Source organism: Sinohyriopsis cumingii, chromosome 2, assembly GCF_028554795.1.
Source record: "Sinohyriopsis cumingii isolate HCF-2022 chromosome 2, ASM2855479v2, whole genome shotgun sequence".
NCBI classification, from domain to species: domain Eukaryota; kingdom Metazoa; phylum Mollusca; class Bivalvia; order Unionida; family Unionidae; genus Sinohyriopsis; species Sinohyriopsis cumingii.
The window spans coordinates 53,455,755-53,479,799 of NC_142962.1; positions in this window are offsets into that span (position 1 = coordinate 53,455,755).

Consider the following 24,045-nt stretch of genomic DNA (forward strand, 5'->3'; position numbering starts at 1 on the left):
CATCCAACAATGACCAATTACAGAAAAATGAGAATAATTTTACACTGAAGATACAAATAAAAACTAACTAATGATTTTGTAGAAATCATACATGTGAAATTTTGACTGCAGTAATCAGGTTAATTCCTGATGCAACTGGTGGTTTTTATACTGAACCAACACTGCCACCAACCCCTAAAATTTACATTCAGTTTTGACAAGAAATAGCTATTTTGAATATTTTCCTTGACAAGGCAGTTAAAAGAATCAGTATGTGCCTTATGCATGAATAAAGTTCACTAATACTATAACAAATTAGCATACTTTTCATCACCCCTCAACCATCTAGATTTTTAGATATTTACCTCTGTAGCAGACACACATAAATACGTAAGCCAAGTCGGCAGCTCATTTGCAGCCCAAGTTACGCATTTGATCTCCAGTGCTCATCTAACTGTGACAGGCAGTCACCAACAAGCCAAGCTTATGTGTGAATTTATAAATGCTAGGCTTGTGATAATTATGTTCATGTCTTCTACCTTAGACATTAGGGGGGTGTCAAAATACGAAACTATCAAGTGAGACCTTAACTAAAGGATATTGGCCAAAGTCCGAGCTGACCTGTTTTCCCTGAACTGTCCACACAGCTCGTGCCATCAGCGTACACAGTCGAGGGATGCGAATATCTATTTGGCAGCCTGAACAACCAGAAGTGACTTTCTAGAGGCATACAGTTGTAGCTGGGAACTCTGGATCAATAGTCACAGATAATACATTTTGTCATGTATTCCTTTTCAAATTGTCTGTGTTTGTTATAACTTACTTTTATAAGAGAACAATATCGTAATTACCCGAACATATCAGCATACGTTCCGACATAATTTGCAAAGCTACATTTCCCATTTAGAAAGAGTGGTGTCATGACTCTAACGTAATACTTCCTTCTTTGAAATGTCCGCAGCAGGTATTTATCAACAGTGGTCATACTTGGCGTTATTCTCGAATAAAATGCTCATTTGAAACGAAAACGGAACCTTAGATAGCAACTATAATGCTCTTTAAAAGTTGTTTAAATTTTTTAGTAGGACCGGCCAATCTTATAATGTCATTAGTAATATGAGGAATGTTTCACATAGGGTATTAAAAATGTATCGATAATCTAACATTTTAAACAAGTATCGACCTACAATCAGTTTAAAGGTTTATATGGGGTGGATACACGAAAAGCTCGTGTTCATATGGCTCATAGACTGGTGGGCAATATGGCTTGTAAAGGTGTGAGGAAACTAATAGCAAATATTCTGTATAATCACTCACAGAAATTACTATACACAAATAGCTCGTATTCTATACTTTCCAAACCTGCCCACAAGGGCTGTACCTTTAATTTCTTGATTCTATACTATTGCTGATCTCTTAATTGATACAAGCAATTTAGAGCATAATGTATCCTTAATTTTCTTCTTCCAAGAAGAAATAGAAACAAAAAACATTTCACAGAGCAAGTATAATATAAAATTAGCGGGACTCTCACAAAGAACGAAACTTTTCGTTTGCTGATGATTATACTTTGTAGCCTCTTTCTGAAACTGAAATGATATTTTGTGTAGAACGAAGGAGAATGATATCATACCGGAAGCAATGTGACTGCAATGAACCTCGTCATCTGTTTTGTACGGATTAAAAACCCGACTGCAAAATACGTTGTTTCGTATTATCAAATATTATTATATACCAATCTTAATTGTAATATCTCGAATAATGACAGTTAATATGATGCAATTGCATGTTAGACAAGTATACACAATGTTTGACGAAATGATTGTCGCACGTATAATGTGGTTTTCCGTGACTCTGGTAGATGCATGTAGCTTCATTCTTAAACGTCTGTATCTGTGTTTGAACCGCAAATCTGTGTATCATAATTGAGGCCATTAAGATCTCGTATATTTTAAGGACCCATTGTTAACTAGACTGATGAGCAAACGCTGTGCTACGAATTTATCCAAATTGAACACTTAGAACGTTTACTTTCTACATGTTTTCTTGTTATGTTTATATTTATAATTTCGTTTACATTACTTTACTGAGTTTTACTGAGGCAATGTAAAGTAGGTTACAGTCTCAAATTATTGATGGTCGTTTACATTATAAAAATCTCTACAATGCTGTCTGTTCTTAACGTGTCTATAATGTAAATTTACAATACATTTTTATTTATATTTTGTAGGTCACTGACCTGCAATGTCTTCCATGGGTGATATTTCGTAGAAATGCTTTCATGACAGAATAGGTTCTCATGGCGTCGTTAACCAAGATAAAATAAATCCAGAAAGTTTCAAGGTACTTTCAAAACCTTTTTTTCATTTGTATACATTTATGAAATACAGTAACTGAAACATAAGTTGCTTGGGGAACAGCGTATGTATCTCCTTTATCTCCGTTATGTTCAAATGCAGATTGTATACAACTGAATGCCGATATGGATTGATAATATCTTATGATTACTACTTCTACAGCCTTACTTCCAACGGTATTAGTCGAAAGTAACTTGCATTCCTTGGTTTTCTTTAATGCTCGCATTGTACGAATTATTATATTTAAATATGTGTTATGTATACAGGAGAGCTGTTGTTGTTGCTGTAGAGGTTAACGCCATTTTTCAGCACGAGATAGGCCATAAATGGTGGAGGAAAAACCTGGAAAGAACCATCAACCCAAGGGAAGCTACTGGTAAGCTTTCTCACAAAACCACATTGGCCGAGCCCGAGACTATAACCCACGCAGACAGATGTGAGATGGCAGTGATCCGTAACGGTAAGCACTTTAGACCATTCGGCCACTTGTGGCCCCAGCAGAGATGTAACCAGATGGCACCATATTTATTCTTTCAAAGATCACCTCCTAAGAAGTGTATCAAGTACATAATGAATCAAGCATATAATTTATATATTAATGTATTTATGTGTGCGCATATCTATGTGTTTTGTGTGTTGTATCTTTGGGTATATGTCAACAATATTCCAAATTAATGAATGTGTTTTCATACAACTGCATGATGTGTACATTTACAACATGACGTGGTAAGGTCGAGTCACCCTTATGAACTTGAAGGGTATTAATCTTTACATTTATTTATAGATTTAGGAAACTTGTGTAACCCATTTCAAGTTGTCAAAAGGACGACGAAGAATAAAATTCGTTCCTTTCATTTCAAGCGAATATCATTATTCGGCACGTGTACACTTAACACTCATACTGCATTGGAGGTCAGTAATAGTAGATATCAAATATCTTTTTAAAGAAAAAAATAAACAGCAATAGATGTCTTGTGAGATTGTTTACTTGGAAAATGCTTTAAAAATCTAGTAAGTTCGTTTGCTTCATAAATGGTTCAAAAATATAAGTGATAGTGTATTTAATTTGCTGAAATTCGTTTGGAATGGTTTCGCCCACGCACAATTAATGTAAATACAAAATAATTCAACCACCCTCTGTTTACCTAGTACGTGCTCAACCTACTGTATATATTTTCTGAATTAATACACCATGTAGGGTTACAACAAATATTGGACCTATAGGACACACGGTACTAATTATACAGAAGAACTGTGAACCAGTCTAGAAATGGGCGGAGAAATAATAAAGTATTTACAGGTTTGGTGGTCCATAATTGGTTAATAATGAAAATTAAAATTTATAGGAAAAATATCTTGTGAGAGCTTATCCTATATGTAATGTAAAAAAAAATATTGACAAATTTCTACTGATGCAATTTTAGCATTTTTGCAGGCTTGACTCAGGAGTACTCAATACTGAAAGTAGCACCTGATTCATTTGGTGTAGAATCAATAACACGTGTTTCATGCACATGTATGTAAACAAAGTGCCGCGGGTCATATGGTGTTCTTCACACATAGGCTTGCACCAAGGTTAGACGTGCATGAAGAATTATAGGTGTCATTATCAGCACCCATACATTTTAAGTTATTGAATTTTGAATATGATAGCGTTTCCATATGTTTACCATTGGAGTGGAATTAGTACCGTGAGTCCTAAAGTGCAACAAGAACACATGGGGGCCACTTGTAAAGATTAACAATTTTTAATCGTATTTGGAGAATAAGTTATATGCACACACTGCAAAATCATCTGCTCAGGGATGTACACACAACATAAATTATCAAGCCCAACAGATCATAGAGATATATAGACGTGTGCCAGGTCACGGAACTCGAATATAAACGAATGAATGGTTCCACAGTAATACATTTTGACGTGAGAACATATCACTTCCAAAATGAAACAGATCTGGGTACACTAGTAATTTTTTGAACAGTTTCGTTTTAATAGGCCTCACAAACGTGAAAAATGAAATATCTTATTAGAAATGAATTATATCACTCTCCTGTACACACACACACACACACACACACACTATATCATACACATCCATTTTGCCGTTTTGCTAAAATAAATGGAGGTTTTACAGTACAGAAACCTTTACCATAGAACAAGATCTTTCGAACATAGTGAACGGATGTGAAATGGATTATGTTACTGCACATTGATTTACACATTCCAGGAATGAAAAATCTTTCCTTCAATGTACTGAGTCAACTCCATAACAATCCCCGGTGCATCATTATCACACACACACACACATATTAACAGCGTTTTCAAATACGAATAAATACAATTATCATAGAGTCAAGAGAATTTTGAATTTGTACTTTAAGTATATCATATGTAGCATACGACGTGATGAGGCGAAACATAAAAACGTTATAGTATTACTATGTCCCTTTTAATATAATTTAAGGTTGAGATATGTGTGGTATGAGTTTACAGGTTACATCAAAGACGAGAAAACAAGCACATCTGTTATGACATTTATCTTTGAATGAGGGACGTGACTTCCGCGCATTTTCTAGCCATGGTAAATCTCAGGGCAAAGTATCATCCAATCGCTCCATTTCTGAGTGCCATCTGATCGTAGATTGATGTGTTATGTCAATATTGTATGACTGTGAAGAATATTTATGATGAATGGACTTGGTCTCAGAAGATTTTACTATACAATATACATGCATTTTTTTCCAGGTATACTTAAGTGTTATTTTTTTTATTCATGACAGCCTTTCTCCTTTCGCCTTCATAGGCAACCATGATCATGAAAATGCCAACTGTTACAATTTTGCCTTGACCTAAATTATTTAGCATAGGAACTGACTGCTGTTTACCTAAAGTTAAACGGGTCGTCCTATATTTCATCAGTTGAGGGAAAGTATTTTTGTTTGAAAGGAGAGTGTTACAATGGAATCAATAACAGACAAACTCAGAATTTGGCCTGCATAAATCCTAAGTACACTTTCACATATTTTGCAATATGGTTTTTGGTTTTTACCATCTATCTCACTGGCAATAATTATTTTGTTATTTACAAAATAAGCCAATATTAAAACAGCTTGATTATTTGTTTTAGTTTTGGAATTCTGTTTAACTATTTATATATTGTTCGTGCTACATTGCACAATCGGCATGAAAACGAAACTGTTAATCTAGAGCAATGCTGTTTATAGTACGACTTATGAAATTTGACATAGGAGCCCTTGAGTCAAGAATTGACCACCCAAAAAATAATCTGGCTGTTTTGACAATGAAAATATTTGCAATTCAACTTTATTGCCTGTGAATAGGTACAAATGGAAAACAATATACCAAAAGTTTTAAAACTCTACTTGGGCCTCTTGCGTCCGACATTGTACCAAATTCAATTCTTGACTCAACGGCTCCTATGTCAAATTTCTTTCATATCAATTTTGCCGGTGATACTAACACGTGTCTCCGTGTACCACTGATGAGAAAAAAGAGCTGGCAATTTGTAAGAGAAATAATTCTTAGGTGTTTGAGAAAAGAATACCCGATAATTTGACCATAGTATGCCACGTATGAGTCAATAGAGCCAACTGATTTTAAGGAATGCAACAGAATGGCCCTAACGGTTATTACTGTGATCTTTGATAGTGGTGGGTGGCATGAGTTTGCTTATACAAGTAATTTGTGAAAGATAATACAGGTTTATGCGTATTCAATGATGATAAGTTGTTTCAAAAAATGATATTTTGTCATCTTTACAGTAAATAAATGCTCTGGTTATAAATACCACTAAAAGCTTGTAGCAACCCCAAAAATCATTTCTACCAGGATTGCCAGCTCTTTTTTCTCATCAGTGGTACACGGAAACACGTGTTAATATTACCGGCAAAATTGATATGAAAGATGTAATTGCCGATTATACTGGAAATTATTTAGTGGGAGACCATATATATTGACATTACACAGGTGATCTTCCTTCCACGACAGTGCAGTAATGAACAAGTACCAAAGCTTCAAAAGTTGCGTGTAGGAAGTATGTTTACTAAGGATAAAAATGTTGGCCTAAATACCATATCCAGTCTTGTAAAAGAGTAAAGGAAAGAAACGAAAACATGAAAACAGCAACTTAATTCTGGCCGGCGTTTTTTTATGGATGGTGCTCTCAGTGTTTCACAAATAAATAAATATATATATATATATATATATATATATATATATATATATATATATATATATATATATATATATATATATATATATATATATATATATATATATATAACTGTAGACAATCTACCCGCACACTTCCTAATCCAGCTCCTACAGCTTGTCTTAAAACTTAATAACTTTGAATTTAATGAAGAAAACTACCTCCAAAATGAATGGAACCGCAATTGGTACAAAAATGATCTCTTCGTATGCTAATAATTAATTGCATAGGAAAACTGGAGGGTCAACTTTTAACATCGGTTGAACTTACACCATTCAAGTGGGTACGCTTTCTCGATGATGTAGAAATGAAGTGGCAACATGGAAGAGAAAGTCTGGATGCTTTTCAAATAATTTTGACAATACAGGTAGAATTAATATTGGTCTGTAATTCCCTGGGTCCTCCTTTTCTCCTTTATTAAAGATAGGTGTGACCTTTGCACATTTCAGTGTTTCTGGAAAATTACTACTCATTGTACTTAAGTTTATGATATGCGTTAATGACTTTGTTTTTATTAGTGCAGGAATTTTTAGAATTCGTGGACCAATCCCATCCAATCCAGAGGATTTATTAATATTCACCTTAATTAGCATATCAAAAACATCAGCTTCGCTAACATTAGCTACTGAAAAATAATTATAATTATCATAGGGAATTTTAGCTCTTATAAATAACAGAAGAGCATCAAGTTCAATTGGGCTGTTAGTCTGGTTCTGAATACTGTTACTTGAGATGCTTATGAAGAAATTGTTGAACATTTCCACCATGTCTTGTACAGATGTTGCTATATCATCATTTTGCTTAAGTCTAGGGGGAAGACAACTGTTCTTGGGTGGGTTCAGCTCTTCCACAATGTCTTGGTACTTTCATCAATAGCCTGTTTATAGTAGTTCACTTCTGCCTTATCTATCAGGTGCTTAGTTTTATTCCTCCACTTCCTGTAGCTTTTTATGTCTTTCTTCTTGTGGAAATTATCTCTTAGGTGCCTAGCCTCATTGATCTCAGGGGTAATCCACTTGGATGTAATTTGGTGTTTAACCCTTTTTGTTCTAATTGGGGCATGCTTGTCTAAGGCTGCATGGAGCACCTGATACCATTTGTCTAAGGCAGTGTTGACATCAGCTATATTGCAGACTGATTAGAAGCGTTTGCAAACTAAATCATTTAAGAACATTTCCCCATCAAATTGTTTAAAGTCCCTGCCTGTATTTCAATGTGTTAACAATTTTTAGATGATTTCCGAACATATCTAGTGATATACACTGGGTAGTGGTCACTCAGTGCATACACTAACACATTAATTTCACTTATGTTTTCAGATTTATTAGTATAGATATGATCAATGATAGTAGCACTTTAATCTGTTACTCTAGTTGGAGTGTTTATTTACTGAGTAAAGTTGTAAGTTTCAAAGTTACTTATCCATGTTAATGGTGGAGTTTTCGTGTAGTCAATGCTAAAATCACCTAATAAGATAGTTTCCAAATCTTCCTTTAGTAATGCTTTTTGCATCTGCACCTCAAATCTATCAATCCAATCAGCTGTGAAACTAGGTGGCCTGTAAACGGAACATAAGAGTATTGGCTTTGATTGGGCAAGGGTTACTTCGATCCAGATACTCACTACCCCATTAGTCTCTAGATCAACACGTCTGTTATAACTACTAATAGACCTGTCTATGGAGAATACCCCACCCCCATGGATTTCCTATCTTTTCTTTCAAAGTTGAACCCCTGTATTTGGAGAGCCAAATCACCATTAACATCAGAAAGAAAGGTTACACATAGACCTAGAATATAGACTGATCTAGTTTGCTGTAATATTAACTTTATCTCATTCAGTTTACGGAATATTGAATTGAATATTTAGGTTGATTACTTGCAGACCTCTTTTGAGGAGGCCAAATACATGACAATCTGGTGCAGAGGATTGATTTTCAGACAAGGTAGTATGCAATGTATTGTTTTGAGACTTGACAGATTTCTTTTCATCGCCTTGATTATTTACATCACCATGTGAAGAAGATAACATACAAGATCCGTCTGTTGTACCATGGCCACATGAAGTGCATACAAGAGAATGTTCAATATGAGATTGATTTACATACATACAAGAATACATTGATATATTAGACACTTGAGGAGCCTCAGAGGGAGACGTAACTTGAACAGTATCACATAGTTGTTGAAATGTTAACAAGTTGCACTTTGCACACAAATCACATAATGCCTGAAATCTGTTTATGTAATTATAATTATTACACATATTCTGACGCATTTTGTTGCTGGATATGTGTTGCATAGGCCTGCACATCGTCGCCTTCTACCTATTGGTATGTGCACAACTTTTGCGTATGCCCTAGTTCGTTACAACGATGGCAACGAATCTGTTTTCCATGCAGACATCGCTGTTACATGACCGTGCTCTCCACACTACAAGCAGTTTTCCGACTCATATCTAACCCCTTTTATATGTCTCATGTACTGGTCTATATTCCTAAGGAGTATGGCAGTACCTCTGTTGGACAAGTGGATTCGGTCTCGCTGGTATAACTTTTGATTCAATAGATTGTCTTTGAAGAAGGTCCTATATTGCGGAACAAAGAGTATTTGGAAATTTTCACACAACGTATTTAGGGTGTCATATAGTAAAGTCATAAGTATATCCTGTCTTGGCGGTGGACCTGAAATGATTATTTTACATTCTGTGTTTTTGGACCTGATATCATACAACAAGCTTTCATAATCATCCTCAATGCCCTTTAAAGATTGGCCCTTAATGTAATTATTGCCACCAATGAGAAGAATTACAGTATGATATGGTGACATATCCATTTCCAATATTTATTCTGCAATTGTATTAACAGATGCACCTCTATGGGTTTTAACTTCAGTTTTTTTTATAATCCTCTTGTTCTTACTCCTATGATTATTGATGATCCTATGAGAAGAGATCTGTCTTTAACTATGTTGCTGATTTGGACAAGTGGGGGATTCAGATGCATTGCTTGGACTTCTTAATTTCCATGACTGGACTGACTATATAATCTACGGCATTTATATATATGACAAAATTTATTGCTTGGATCAGTACATTAAATGATTTCACAAAGTGGCGTAACCCCGAGTTACATTCGCTCTTCTCTAATCTGCACTACCTGCTTCTTTTCTAAGCATAAACGCCATAACCCAAAACGTAGATGTTACCTTAATTTGCAGAATCTGACTCTGTACGCTATGGTACCTACGCATCTTTTAGTAGATGTAAGTGATCACTTCAGATTCTGACAGTTGCTTCTCAAAGTGACAAACATTATAGTACGATCATTGTTTAACAAGGAACTTAAGCAAACAAATATTTGTAAATATCCACGTTGTCACCATTTTAAGTTATGCAAATATTTGGCGCTTTTTCGTTAAAACCCGGTAGATGAAGACTAAGCGAAGACTTGATATGATCAACATTGCCCATACACGTACACTATATATAATTAAGACCATGCCAGTAAAGGAAAACTTCACTTGTAGTGACGGCACAAATGAGATTCACTGAAGGTTACGAGCCATATTATAAATTCAAAAAAGCTTCTGTATTATCAGCCACCGTATTGCGATTACCGATTTTTATGCAAAGAAATAATGTATACGCCGTATCCATAGTGATAATGATGATATTCACTTTAAGGCTTTGCAGTTCTTACCACCTTACGGATCTAAACAGTTATAAGCGCCATGCAGTTAAATATTCTTATAAGAACATTGAATTATACTTGCTACGTTAGATGTTGTGTTGATACCAGTCTGAATGAAAAATGTATCTCCAATGACGATGCTATTATCCGATACATCGATTAATGTCCCGATTGAAGGTGAATGGATAATCGTTTGACAATAATGGGATAGCTGGTATGCTTGAATTGTGTTCCTTGTGAATAAAACGATATTTGGTTGGTGGCTGGGATTTGGTTTCATTCCGTGTATAGCACTACCAAGATAAGAAATGTTGAAACGAGTAGGTTAAATAAAGTACATAAAAATTACGTTGATGCGAATAAAAAATTGCGATGACCAGCAGCCTGTACGTCTAACCTGTCATAATCTGGAAATCAATTGAAATTCAATCGTTGACTTTTCGCTTGTCTCAGCTTAGCCCTAGTAACTTAAATGAAATAGATAAGCCACTTTCTTTTCTACAAGTAGATAAGTATATTGCTGCTTGAACTTGATAACTATATCCATCTAAGGGTTTTGTCACAACGCCATTTGTACATAGTTAAAGCAAGGGAAGAAACCATGCCAATCAATATTGTCTAATTGAGATTGCACCACTTAAAATTGACAATGAAGCTCCTAAATAAATTTTGTTTGCTAAAACTTCTTAAATATATGTAGATGTTTATGATTTACTGATTTCATACATTATTATGTTTTGTCTCTGATATTCATATCATTTTCTAAATAAGAAATCTTTGAATTAATATTTGTAAACTTGCTATCAGAATTATCATGATTATTTTGTTTTCAGGTACAAGTTATTGCATATCCCACCCATTGTTGACTGATATTAGGGTCATATTGTTTTAATCAGGTACAATTAAGAAATATTGGTTGAAATGGCTATATTATCGTAAACATCACAAGAATAATCAAAATTATTATAGTATTATTTTTTTGTAATAGAATCAAAGCATAAAAAGGAAATAGCTTATATGATACATAATCATGTAACAAAGTTATGAAAATATCAGCTCTTGAAAACGTTTGAAGGTGTTCTTATAAAATCTGATTGTTAGGAACTGATGGACTAAGGATCATCTATGTTTGGATAATAATCTAAAAATAATTATGCAGAAGAACACATTTTCCTTAAGATTTCTATGCGGGGACATTTGAATATTCAAAGCATCAACCATGTTTTGTAAGAAATCTATGTCATGTGAGTTTAATTTTATATTGAAATAATAATATTGTACAGTTTTGTTATAAAATAATATTGTCCTTTCTCTTTTCTTTAGGCTCAAAAAGTCCGGTATTCGGCAGTAATTAGTTCTCATTGGTACAAAATGACACTGCTCCATTACTTGAAACAATATGTTAAATTTAGGTCTTAAAAAAGCTCATTAGTGTTAAACAAATAAATCCTAGTTCAACTGACAGAATGGTGATAGTCCATTTAAGTGTGAATACATTTTGTATGCCATTGCAGCACATGTCGCATAGGAATATAAAACAAGTTTCTGCAAATATTGGAGAGACATGCACGTCACATATAGTTTGCTTAAACAGTTTTAATTGACTGCCAATGTTTCAATCAAAATGCATTGTATATTTTCACTTTGAAGGACAGCTATCAATAGGTGATGCAATCCGTTGGTCGTAGTGGTGGGTAATGAATAACATGTTATAGAGGCTTCTCTTTTTTAAAGTAATAAAAGCTGGACAGAAAATGTTATGATATTTGATTTAGTATTGGTAGTGCTTGATTGGTATATGAATCAACAGTACGACAAATAATATTAATAATAACAATAACAACAGCAATAATAATAACAGCAACAGTAAAACTTGTTAGATGCAGTAGCAATTGTTTTGTTTTTGTTTTTGTTTTCTGAAGTTACGAAAGCTCTCTGTGCGTACAATTTCTTATATTTACACAAAATTTAATTACAGAGGGCAAAACTCGTCGCTCATGTACGTCTCGAGCAAAACATGAATTAACGATATTTAATCATATACATTGTACATAAATTAAAAGCAAAGAGTTACAATTTTTCCGTTATATTAATTTGAGCACTTTCATAAAAAAATTAATGACAATTATAAATAAATGGTATGTAGGGCGTTGACATGTACAATTGTCGAGCTGCACGCAACTAAGGTACCTCATTGCAATACCCTTTATTGTATGTAATGTAAACATTATGTTCACAACTAACAACAATGGTCAACACACAATGTTAATTAAATATACATAACACAGGTCAGACTGATCACGCTTGCCCAACATCACCGGTATTTGCACGATAATGCAACCTTATTACTACATTGTCAAGCCAATGAGAAGACGCAATGAGAGATTTATATATGTGTTTAATTGCTTTTTTGTAAGAAAAACTAGGTAACTTGCGTTTAGAAGAAGGTTTACATGCGTCTCAATTTCCACTAAGATTGTAATAAATTATCAATTTTAGTAAATCTTCTTTTCATGGTTGTTAATCAATGTACCATAAAGGGGAAGACTGCTGATTGGCCAGAAGAAGTGCAACATTTCTGGATCATGACACCAATTAAATATGCGCTGTATAAATAGACTACAGTGGCATGCCTTTTGTCAACGTTGGTGGGACTGGGCTATGAAACGTAAAATACCAATTCTCTAGGTAAACTAGCAACATTTCTCGGGTGAAAAGTAATTGCATACTTATAGAACTATCTGCAGGCATCTTTTATTTTGGCGTGGTAATGACTTATTGAAACTTCATTCTTGAACATACTGGTAACCTGGGGCATGTGAAACATCTTCTGACCAGACGAAAGACGCACATATATGTCTATTAATGTTTCAGAGGTTTGACTCATAAAAACCATTTGATATTTCCTTTGAAAGGGCAACATTCCCCACATCCCAGTAATGCCCACATAACTGAAAAGCGTCACTGTAAATATCATTGCGAAATATTGGGCTAGGTGTGAAAAATTACAACATAATATGTTAATGATCATTTACCCATTTTAGTATCAAGCTAATATCAGGTAAATAACGAAGCCACCTTCCTTTGCGTGATGTTATAGACTGGTAACAAGCAAGTAAATTAAATAAAATGTTATTTATAACTGGCCCGTGCTAAATATTAAGTGATATTAAATTTTTGGAGCATATTAAGAATAGAAAACGAACTTGGATTTACTCTTTTATGCAAACGCGGAAATAGGCCTCTACGCGGTTCGATTACGTAGTAATGTTTTACTTGGATGAGCCTATTAGTCATTGAGCATTGCCTATATTTCTGGTAAACATAAGCAGCAATGCTAACATTATTTCTTTTTCTCATACAGAGGACCTCATATATTTTACTAAAGCTTTTCATTAAATTACCACGTGATGAAAAAAGACCTTGTGCGATTGGACATTAAATATACACTAAACAGATCACAATAAACTTCATGTAGCACTACTTTAGAATGACACTTAGAAAAAACAAACACTTTCTTTACAATTAACAAGCAAAAGTCATTTTAATATACAACACCTTGGCGAGCTATTCCTGGTGATGTAACTTGGGTATTCCTCAAGGAAACGTGTGTTGTATTCCTCAGTGAGTATGGGTTTATTTACTGGTACAGTTTTGGAATAAGGAATGACCAGCTGATGTATTTGCAGAAGCCGTGCATGATGTGTTACTGAGAATGAAAGACATTTGCTTGTGTTGCATAGTATTCACAAGCGCATTGTATTTGCAGATGCCGTGCTTCATCGCCAAATATGCATGATTTCATTTGATTTGGACGGATGCACTATTCCTTCAATTTGTCTTTTAATTAAATGATTCCTTGTGATGCGGTCTCAGGATTTTATGTCCGTAAAGAGGATTTTACTGTTTTGATGATGCATTGTTATATTTATAAATTTTCAGTTTGTTTATTCCTGCTCTTCTTGTTATACAGGAACACTAAAAAGTATAGGATTGATCGAAAATTAAGATACAGTTATGCTCATAAACTGTTTTAGAGAAATGTCCATATTATGTGCGCGACAGATTTGATTTGTTACAAGTCATGGTCATCACCATTTTTTCAATAGAAATGGTAAATATAATTATGTTACAACATGTGTTATTGTAGATTCAACAACTTGTTTTTTTTAGCATCATAATGGGTAGGAAATTAATGACCCTGTTTCATGAGGAATGTTTCACATACAGGTTATTTTGAACTGGCCGTAAAGCAGATGAACAGAACATGGTTTAATTTATATTTCACTACTTTGAATTGGTTTTGTAATAATTTTTATTCTGAATTCAAATTGAAGGTTGTAATACTTAACATGTGATTCATATTTTTAGTATATTGCAGATTTCATCTGTCCAGTATATATCTTGACCTCTCAGACACGCATGGATACAAATTTTTTGATACTTTAATGGGTTAGTTTTGGTGATCTACATATTTCGTTTGATTTTAATGAAATTCCAATTTTTATGAATTGAACGCGTTTTCTGCAATTTGATTGAACGTAAATGGTCACTTGATACTAATCTGGATTTTTTTAACACATCGATGAATTCTTCGGACTACGTTTGGTTCCCTGTTTCCCTGTCATTTGATGTGAAGTTTTATCTATATCAACGTCTTACACCCTAATAATAATAACATCAACAAAAACAACTCACCCACTCCTGTGATTTCCAATCACAATTTACAAATCCCAGATTAAAATTGAACATTTTAAGTTTAAACGATGTAATTGCAGACCTTCCTGTACTCCACCAGTCACCCTTGATGTTGAAGAAGGCTTGTGGTAGGCTTTTCAAGCCAATATTCGGAAATTCTTGCATTTCACCTCGACAACATGTTACACCAGCGATTATTAAAGGTCAAGGTCATATGTCATCCAAGGGATCTCACTAAAAATGGACACGATTTTGCTTTTGAAAGATCGAAATGCGTAGAAAGTAACAACAACGATGCTATAGCAAAACGTGCCATACGCAAACGTAAGTTTCGAAAAGAAAGAAATATTCCTGATTTAACCACGACAACCATTTTTGTATATTGAAATAATGATCATAACAATACTGGCATGACCCGCTATGACGTTCTACCCCGTATTACTGTATCAACGTCTTACACCCTAATAATAATAATAACAACAACAACAACCAACAAATCGACAAAACTTGCCTAGCGAAGATCGGGCTATTTATTCTATCGCAGTTAAGAGGTTAATGAAATAAAACTTCGATGTACACAAAAGTGAAAGTTGTGTTGATTAAATGTGCTGATCTGATGATGGAAAGGAAGTACATTGGAATTATAAGGATGCAGTGATCATCGTTGGGTATTTATCGATGTGTACATTTTACCTAATCACTCACAAAGTTAACATAAAGTCCTTGTGACGTTTTTCCTTGTGAGTGATTAGGTAAAATTTACACATGGATAAATACACTGTACCCAATCATGATCATTTCATCCTATAATGAATTATTTTAACCTGGAAACATATCATAGTGAGTAAACTAGTCACGCTTGGTGTTATAGTGTTATATTGGTTATGTAGATGTTATAGCGTTTATGTAATATACTTTTTTAGTTTCGCAGTTTCTTTTATGTCTGTATGTATCATAGCTGTTTTATGTACGTGTTGTGTGTCAATGTGTCCTAGTTAGATGTGTTACATATATTACTATTTCTGGTTTATGTTGATAGTAGTATTATATCTAATAGGCTGGAAATTTCACCAAATCGCTCAGGTGGTAGTCCATATAATGTATACAGTGTGCTAGTAACACTATAAAAAAGAGTATCTGCGTTACAATAGTCTGCCGGGTATTCTCTTCATAGACTCGGTATATACATGTTGGACAACGTGCTCGGCTTTCGCAAATTATCACACATGTTTGGTTTAATACTACAAGCTATGCGCGTGTTAACATCTTTTCTATTTTCAGTCTGATGTTCTGAAAAGGCTAAGTAAAGCAGCAATTCGTTTCAAACCTCAACACCTCAACTCGTCTCCATGCTCTTATGACTTTGAGAATCCCAAACGCACATTGTCAAAAAGCGCATAGTCTATTAAGTAGTCATTCTGGCGTAGAATCTCCCAGCTAGCCTGTTATCATCATTTTTAGGCAAGTTCCCCATGTATCCAAGATGCAAACTGACAAGATACTTACTCATGTCGTACAAGTTGCTTTCAATAGCAGATCAAGAAATACTGGGGGGACACGTTGGTAAGAGGGTCTGTGGGATGGAATTCCTAGTGGGACACTATATATAGAAATTCCGTGACATAGGTCTCCAACATGACGAACCACCAGAGGGACGATTGCCACCATAATGATCACGTTAAAGCCGTTTACATGCTGTTCTTGTAAATAATCAATAAATCAGCTCATATTTTTATTTGGTGCAGCAATCATGGTTATGTAAGCGATCTCTAAAAAAGTTTATTCAGCTTTAAACGTACTTAATGATTTGAACCTTCATGTGTACCGAGCTAACACAATATACTTTTATAATAGCTGTGTTGTTGTTGTTTTTTTTTTGTTTTTTTTTTTTTACAGAGTATTGATATATCTACACACAAAAAATAAACAATCTAGTCGCAAACAATGTTATAAGTAATCAATATGTTATGCTATCTCTTAGCTGCACTGAAAAATAAATGTATTTAGCTAGTCTAGAAATCTCATGTTTTAATTGCAAAAAACAAAACAAAAAAATAAAAAATAAAAAAATAAAAATAAAGAGGGAATCCAATGCATGTAATCTAGGACAGAAGCAAACATGCCCGGGCGAATATATTTTTCGAGGTTCACGATACACACGACACAAAAGGAAAACATGATAATCTGTCCCAAGCATGTTTGGGTCACACAATATACAAAATGTCTCTTCTCTGGCGATGCCTCTATCACGAACTAAATCTACAGCAAGATTATGTGAGACTATTCCAAGACAGAACCAAGTCTAATATCTTTAACTTATAGTTGTACTAATGATATAGCAACAGCCCACAATGTGTTCAGTTATAATATGTATCGTATAAAGGAAGGTATGTGTCTATTTTAATAAATTTCCTCATACGGAAACCTAGGATAGCAAACGATTTTGTAAGTAGTCGTGACCATCTCGCCTTTGTTGTCTTTCTTACTTCCTGTGAATGTAGCACTACAGACAAAGTCTGACGCATCAGACTCTTCCCTCTCCTCTCCCTGCTGATATATGCCTATTTACAGGTCTCTTGATATATCCCTGGAGACAAGGTGTGGGTAGTTCAAAGAGTGAAATAAATACGGTCCGATCTCCGTTTAGTATAAGATAACGGTGCGTTTCTGACATTAATGAATTTCTTATAAAGAGGTCATTAAAAACACCAACGTCATCTGATACGACCTGTCTCACAGGCTTGCCCGACTCAGTAGTTGCTACGTATCCATCCATCGAGGTCATTCTCTAAAGACTACTTTTCTAAACAAGAAAGAAAAAATATATATACTTTCATATCTTTTCGATTTTTATGCACCGGTAGTTAGAAAATGGGGAAGTAGTTTAATAATTACTGGATTTTGCTTCCCTTAATGCATCGTTTTACTGAGCTGCGTCAGCCAATACCATATTTCATAGTTTAAAATTCAAAGTAATGTACTCGACAAAAGGCTATAACTGTTTATCATCACATTATTCCCAGATATTCGCTTTACCATAGCTGATACAGCATCACGTGATTTGCAGTCATTCATGATATTGGGATTACTTGACATCATCAAGCATGTTTCGCAACATGTTTTCACTACTGTTGCACAGAACAGCTTTAGATGTTTATTTTCTGCGAATATGATATTTTGCCAGTCAGTAAAACTACTAAACTTCAATTCGTGTCGGTCAATATTACGTTGACTTGTTCACAAACTTGATATTGACGTTAAAAATGGTCAATATTATTTCAATATAATGTATATTAACTTCGTAATTTGTTTACTTCGATACAATTTTATATGTAATATTTCTGTTATAAACTTTCAAATACAATTATATATATATACTTTTACGATAAGAGACGAGTCGTTATATTATCAAATATATCAAGCAAGGAACAGACAGATACACATCACTTCACTGATTTGAAGAAGTCGAATCTGAAAACGAAAGATACGAACGAAAAACATACAAGAACATTTATCTAAACATATTGTATTAGCTGATAAAATGATTACAAGTCATATATATCAGAAACAAATCATCGTATTGGTACTTATGCATGATGTAAGTATACACGTAACAGAGAGAGAGAGAGAGAGAGAGAGAGAGAGAGAGAGAGAGAGAATATTTATTATAATACGTCCTCATAAATTCTGACAGCAAGAATCACAGTCATGATTAATTTGTAACGTTACAAAATATCAGTGACTTAGGTTGAGTAATTACGTTTTGTGAAATGTAAGTTTTTATGACGGCGTAAATACTGGTACTCCGGCACTTCCTACACATAAATTATCTACATTTTTATGGATAATCACACATTCCCGTTATTTGAATATATTTGTTTGCTTGAAAGTAGAGGTTAAATTACATGCTCAACTCTTAACTGTGAAAATATAGGTCCACATCCTTCCATTGAACTATTGCCTATATTTCATGGAATATAGGTATTTGTTGGTAGGGTGCCAGCAGCAGAAAGAATGTACAGACCAGGTTCGAAACCAAATTTAAAACTTCCTACAGAAATAATTTCGTAGGAAACCTTTATTTTCATTTTTAAAAGCTGCTACGAGGGGTTATTTTCGTCATAAACAGACCCAGGTAACTACGTTACCATGCAAAAAACATCAGCGCCGGGACAAATTTATTTGCTAAAATATTTGGTCAAGACAAAATATTAATTTTTTTTGTTATCTATTAAAATCATTTGTACATAAATAATAATGAGCGTCGGAGAGCCACATTCTGCTAGATTAGCGCGATAACGATTAGCTGCAATAAAAAAATATCTTCCTGTGAGAGAATCTGTCAAGAGAAAAATAAGAGCAATTGAGGATGCAAAACTTGGATTTAGTGAATCATCTACGGAGATATTTAAACCAGTAACTGAAATCACCGAGAAAGTCTTGCTTGGAGATATAAAAGATCCTGATGCGAGAAAACGTGGAATTCTTCCTGTGTTAAAAAAAAAAATTGAAGAACAAACCGCTCTACCTGCGCCTGCGCCTATAGTCCAGGTTTTAACTCAGCAAGCAACTAAATCTAAATCTGCAACTAAATCTAAATCTAAAGAAGTTAAGTACAAACCTGTATCTGGTACATCTCAAGTTGATGATGATGATGAATTTGAATACGTGGAGGAAGAACAAGCCGTTGGTGGAGTTCGTGCGATTGAAAAATTTACCGATGATGCTATCAGTGAAATAAGATCATTAAAACTTAATCAAATAGCTAAATTTACCGTCGATAATTTTCACCAGCGAAAAAAATATTTTAAACCTGAATACGCTGATAAACCAGTTACTTATGATACATGGGAACGATCGATGTTATATATATATATATATATATATATATATATATATATATATATATATATATATATATATATATATATATATATATACCATGATATTGATCGTATTCAAAAAAATGATCCAAGATATGTTGAATTTATTAAGTTGATAGATTTTTACAGTAAATCACAAAACATTCCCTTTGTGCCACTGTCACCTGTACAAACACAACCTAAACCTGCACAAACACAATCTGAAACACTTGACGAGTTATTTACCGATGATGCTCTCGAATTATTTAAAGATGAGGAAGAATTAGCTAAAATTGCCGCGTTTGGTTTTGAAATAAAAGAAAAATATATAAAACCAGAATACATTAATCTTCAAGCTAAGGAACATATGTGGAGGCCTTCAGTGTTTTTTGCTTCTTTAAGATCTAAAATTAATTATAAAGATCCAAGATATATAGAATTTTCAGAAAAAGTAAAAAAATTAAGAGCTTTAGAATCTGAAAAAGCAAAATTTCTTGAGAAACAACAATCTCAACAAACTCAAGCACAAGCTCAAGAAGAAGAATTTAATATTCCACCAGAACAATCAACAATAAGCGGCTCAACTAGAGATATGTTTCTGAAAAAAACTCTTGATAATTTAATTGATCAAAAGTCTGCAAACAAATTAGCTATATTCGAATATGATAATGGAGAAAAGCATCTAAGAAAAAAATATACAAACATCTCTCGACATAATTGGATTTCTGCGGTATATTTTGCCTATACAGGTAATCAAGTTGATCTTGAAGATCCAAATTATAAGGATTTTAGAAAATATGTTTTCCAAGAACAAGCTAAGGTCGCAAAAAAAGAAGAGTTTTTCTCACCTGGCGCTACCGGCAGCGGTTATAATACTGTTTGTCCTGATAGCGTTATCAACGATGTATCTCGGCTAGAAGTACTTATGGGAGGAAAACGAGCTGGAAATAACTCACCTGAAATAATCAACGAGGCGTCGGACATTTGTCAACGATTATTTCGTGGTGGTATCATAGATGTTCATATTTATAGAAATCTCATCGATGAACTCGTTGACGAACACAGCGATTAGTTATTAGATAAATAAATAATGATCGTTCACAAATATCATCGTAGACCAACGCAAGTTCGCGTGGTAAATTCTCGATTGCCTGTATACAAATACACTCATGGAAACGGACTTGGCGATACTGTTACAAGTCTTGTTACAAGAATAGCTCCTAAAGTTGGACCCGCTGTTCAACAATTGGCAATGAAAGCCATAGGAGTAATTGGTGAAAAAGTTCTTTCTGGTGTTGGTAATTTAGCCAGTAAGGGTTTTGAAGCTGTCAAAGGTAAAGTCTTAAATTTAGTAGGCCGAGGAAAGAAAAAACCACCACCTGAGCCAGTTAAATTACCTAGCACTGATGTGACGCCTAGCGATATTAGTAAAATAATAAACGGCGCTGCAAATCAGAAATTGGCAGAATTAGTAAATCAAGAAGTTTGTAAAGAAATTAATAAATTAACAAATCAAGAAATTAACAAAATAGCGCGTCAAGAACAATTAACAAATCAAGAAGTCAATAAAATTGCAAATCAAGAAATTCATAAAATAGCGCGCCAAGAACCAATAAACACAAGTTTTATATCAGGTAGTGGTCTTCGTTTTAGAAGATAATCTTTATAATAATGTTTGCACGGACATCTAACGAGGCATTTGACATGGACGAACCCGTAGGCAGGGATACATCGGTGCGTGATTATCAATATTATTCGTATAATACAATAACGCCAAACGCCACTGGTCGTGTTGAAATTCAGGTTCATGACACAACAAGATATTTTCTACCATCTGAGGCGTTTATTGAATTTACTGGTGAAATTTTAAGAGTTACACCGCTTCCTGGTCCTCCGGTTGATGATACATAACCTAGTACGTACAAAATCGGATTTGTCAACAACGGTATTATGGCGTTATTTAACGGCGTCAAGTATATGATCGACGGAAAAGAAATTGAGTCAATTACAGATAATGTTGATGTTGCTTCGACAATTATAGGCCTAGCTAGGTACTCAGACGATTTTACCAGATCAGCTGGTCCTAGTATGATGTTTGCCAAGGATAATAATGATCACGCTGATCATGTGCAGTATATTAAAATACGAACATCACAAGATACTGCAGCTGATCCACAACCAGTTGATGTTGAACATAGACCTAGATCAGGTGCTGCTTTTGATATCGCAAGTATTAATTCTAATTACAACTTGGGATTTGCTACGCGAAAAGCCATGTTAACACTGGATCGTAGACGATTTTCCTGGGCAATTCCGTTATCGCATATATTTGGATTTTGCAGAAATTTTAGAAAAGTAATTTTTGGAGCTAAACATACAATTGTGTTTACCAGAAAAGATAACAGCAATGACGCTATCTGGCGAGAAGGTATTCCTGATGACGACGCTGATGCTACCGCTAGCAACGCTAAAGTGGAAATTAACTAAATTTACCTTGTGGATGCCAGCAATAACTCCATCGATAATTGAAGATCAAACATTACTATCATTTATGGATCAAGGTGGTAAATCAATTATGTCGTGGCTAACAACACCTACCGATTCTGGTAATACCAATATCAATGGTGATTTTACTTGGCGTATTGCATCACAACAAGGTGTTTCTGCACCTAGACATGTCTTTATTGCTTTTCAAAACGCTGCAAGAACAAGATCACCAAATCAAAAACGTAATCACATGATATTTGATAACATTGCTGCAACAAATGTATCATTAAGGATAAATGGACAACAATAACCATCTGAAGAAATATCGATAAATTTTGCCGATTTATCGACAGCTCGTGCATATCATCGCTTGTTAAGTTATATGGGGCGAGATCAAAATATTGACACTGGTTTGCAAATATCACAATTAGATTTCAATACTAATTACCCTATCTATTATTTTTCATTGGAACATCTTGATTTGCTAAAACAATCTGTCGTCGACATACATTTCAAAGCTAACATTAACACAGGTGGAGTTAATCACAAGGTGATCGCGGTGATACTTAGCGACAGAACTATGATTTTAGAAGGCATTAGTGGCCGAATGAGAGTTATTGACGCACCCGTGGAGAAAATGTAATCTAAATTTAGATCAAACTAATTATAATAATACCATACGATCATGTTAGTGTGATTCTGACTCCAGGTCAGGTAAAAAAACTCCAGTCGGCGACGACAAAAACCTGTGGGGTGAAATTAACGTTAAAAAAACGCTCAAATTCAAGGTGGGCCGAATAAATTATCATTAACTAAAACTCAACATGGACGTTTCACCAAGGCTAAATTAGCAAATGCAGGCGTTCACGTTGAACTTAGTCCAGGTGCCATCAAGTATATGATTAAAATCGGTGGATTTTTCCCACTATTAACCGCTATTCCAGGATTGTTGGCTGCTGCTGCTCCGATGATAGCAAAAGGCGTTGCTAAATTCGCAGGTAGCAAATTAGCAGAAAAAATAATTGGAGGGCAATATGGTAAAAAAAAGGCCGGGGCGTTTATCTAGGACGACCGAAATACGGACGCGGCCCCTATCTACGGCCATACGGACGCGGCCTAAAATTAATATAACGCCGTTGTCAAATTTAGATTTATCCAATGAGGCAAAATAAAACAAAAAAATAAAATTCTTCAGAGGTGTATTTATGTGAGATCAGCTTCCTGACAAACCGAACCATAACGAGACTGGAATAATAAATCTTGATTCAAGTATTAGTCCGGGAACACATTGGGTTGCCTACGCGATAAATCCACGTGAAGCTATTTATTTTGACTCATATGGGTTGGCGCCACCGAAAGAATTTCTCAATTACGTGTCACAATTAAATGTTCCAATTTGGTATTCAACGCTGCCAACGCAGACATTAACTGATCCACCAATATGCGGTCCTGAATCAATTAATGTTTTTGATGCAATTTCACGTGCAGTTAGTCCTTATCGCAAAACCTTACTTAAATATACATCTAATAAATATGGTTGACATTTATGGAAGATCTGTGTTAAAAAAACTCCAACCGATATTGATTTATCTAAATATGCAACAAAGGACGATCTTAATAATCTCCTATCAATAGCAGGAATAGATCCTGATGATGTTGTTATTTTTCAAGATCAACACGGAAAATTATGAACCAGTAATGTTAAAATAACCGATATAATTAAACGAGTTGAGTATAAC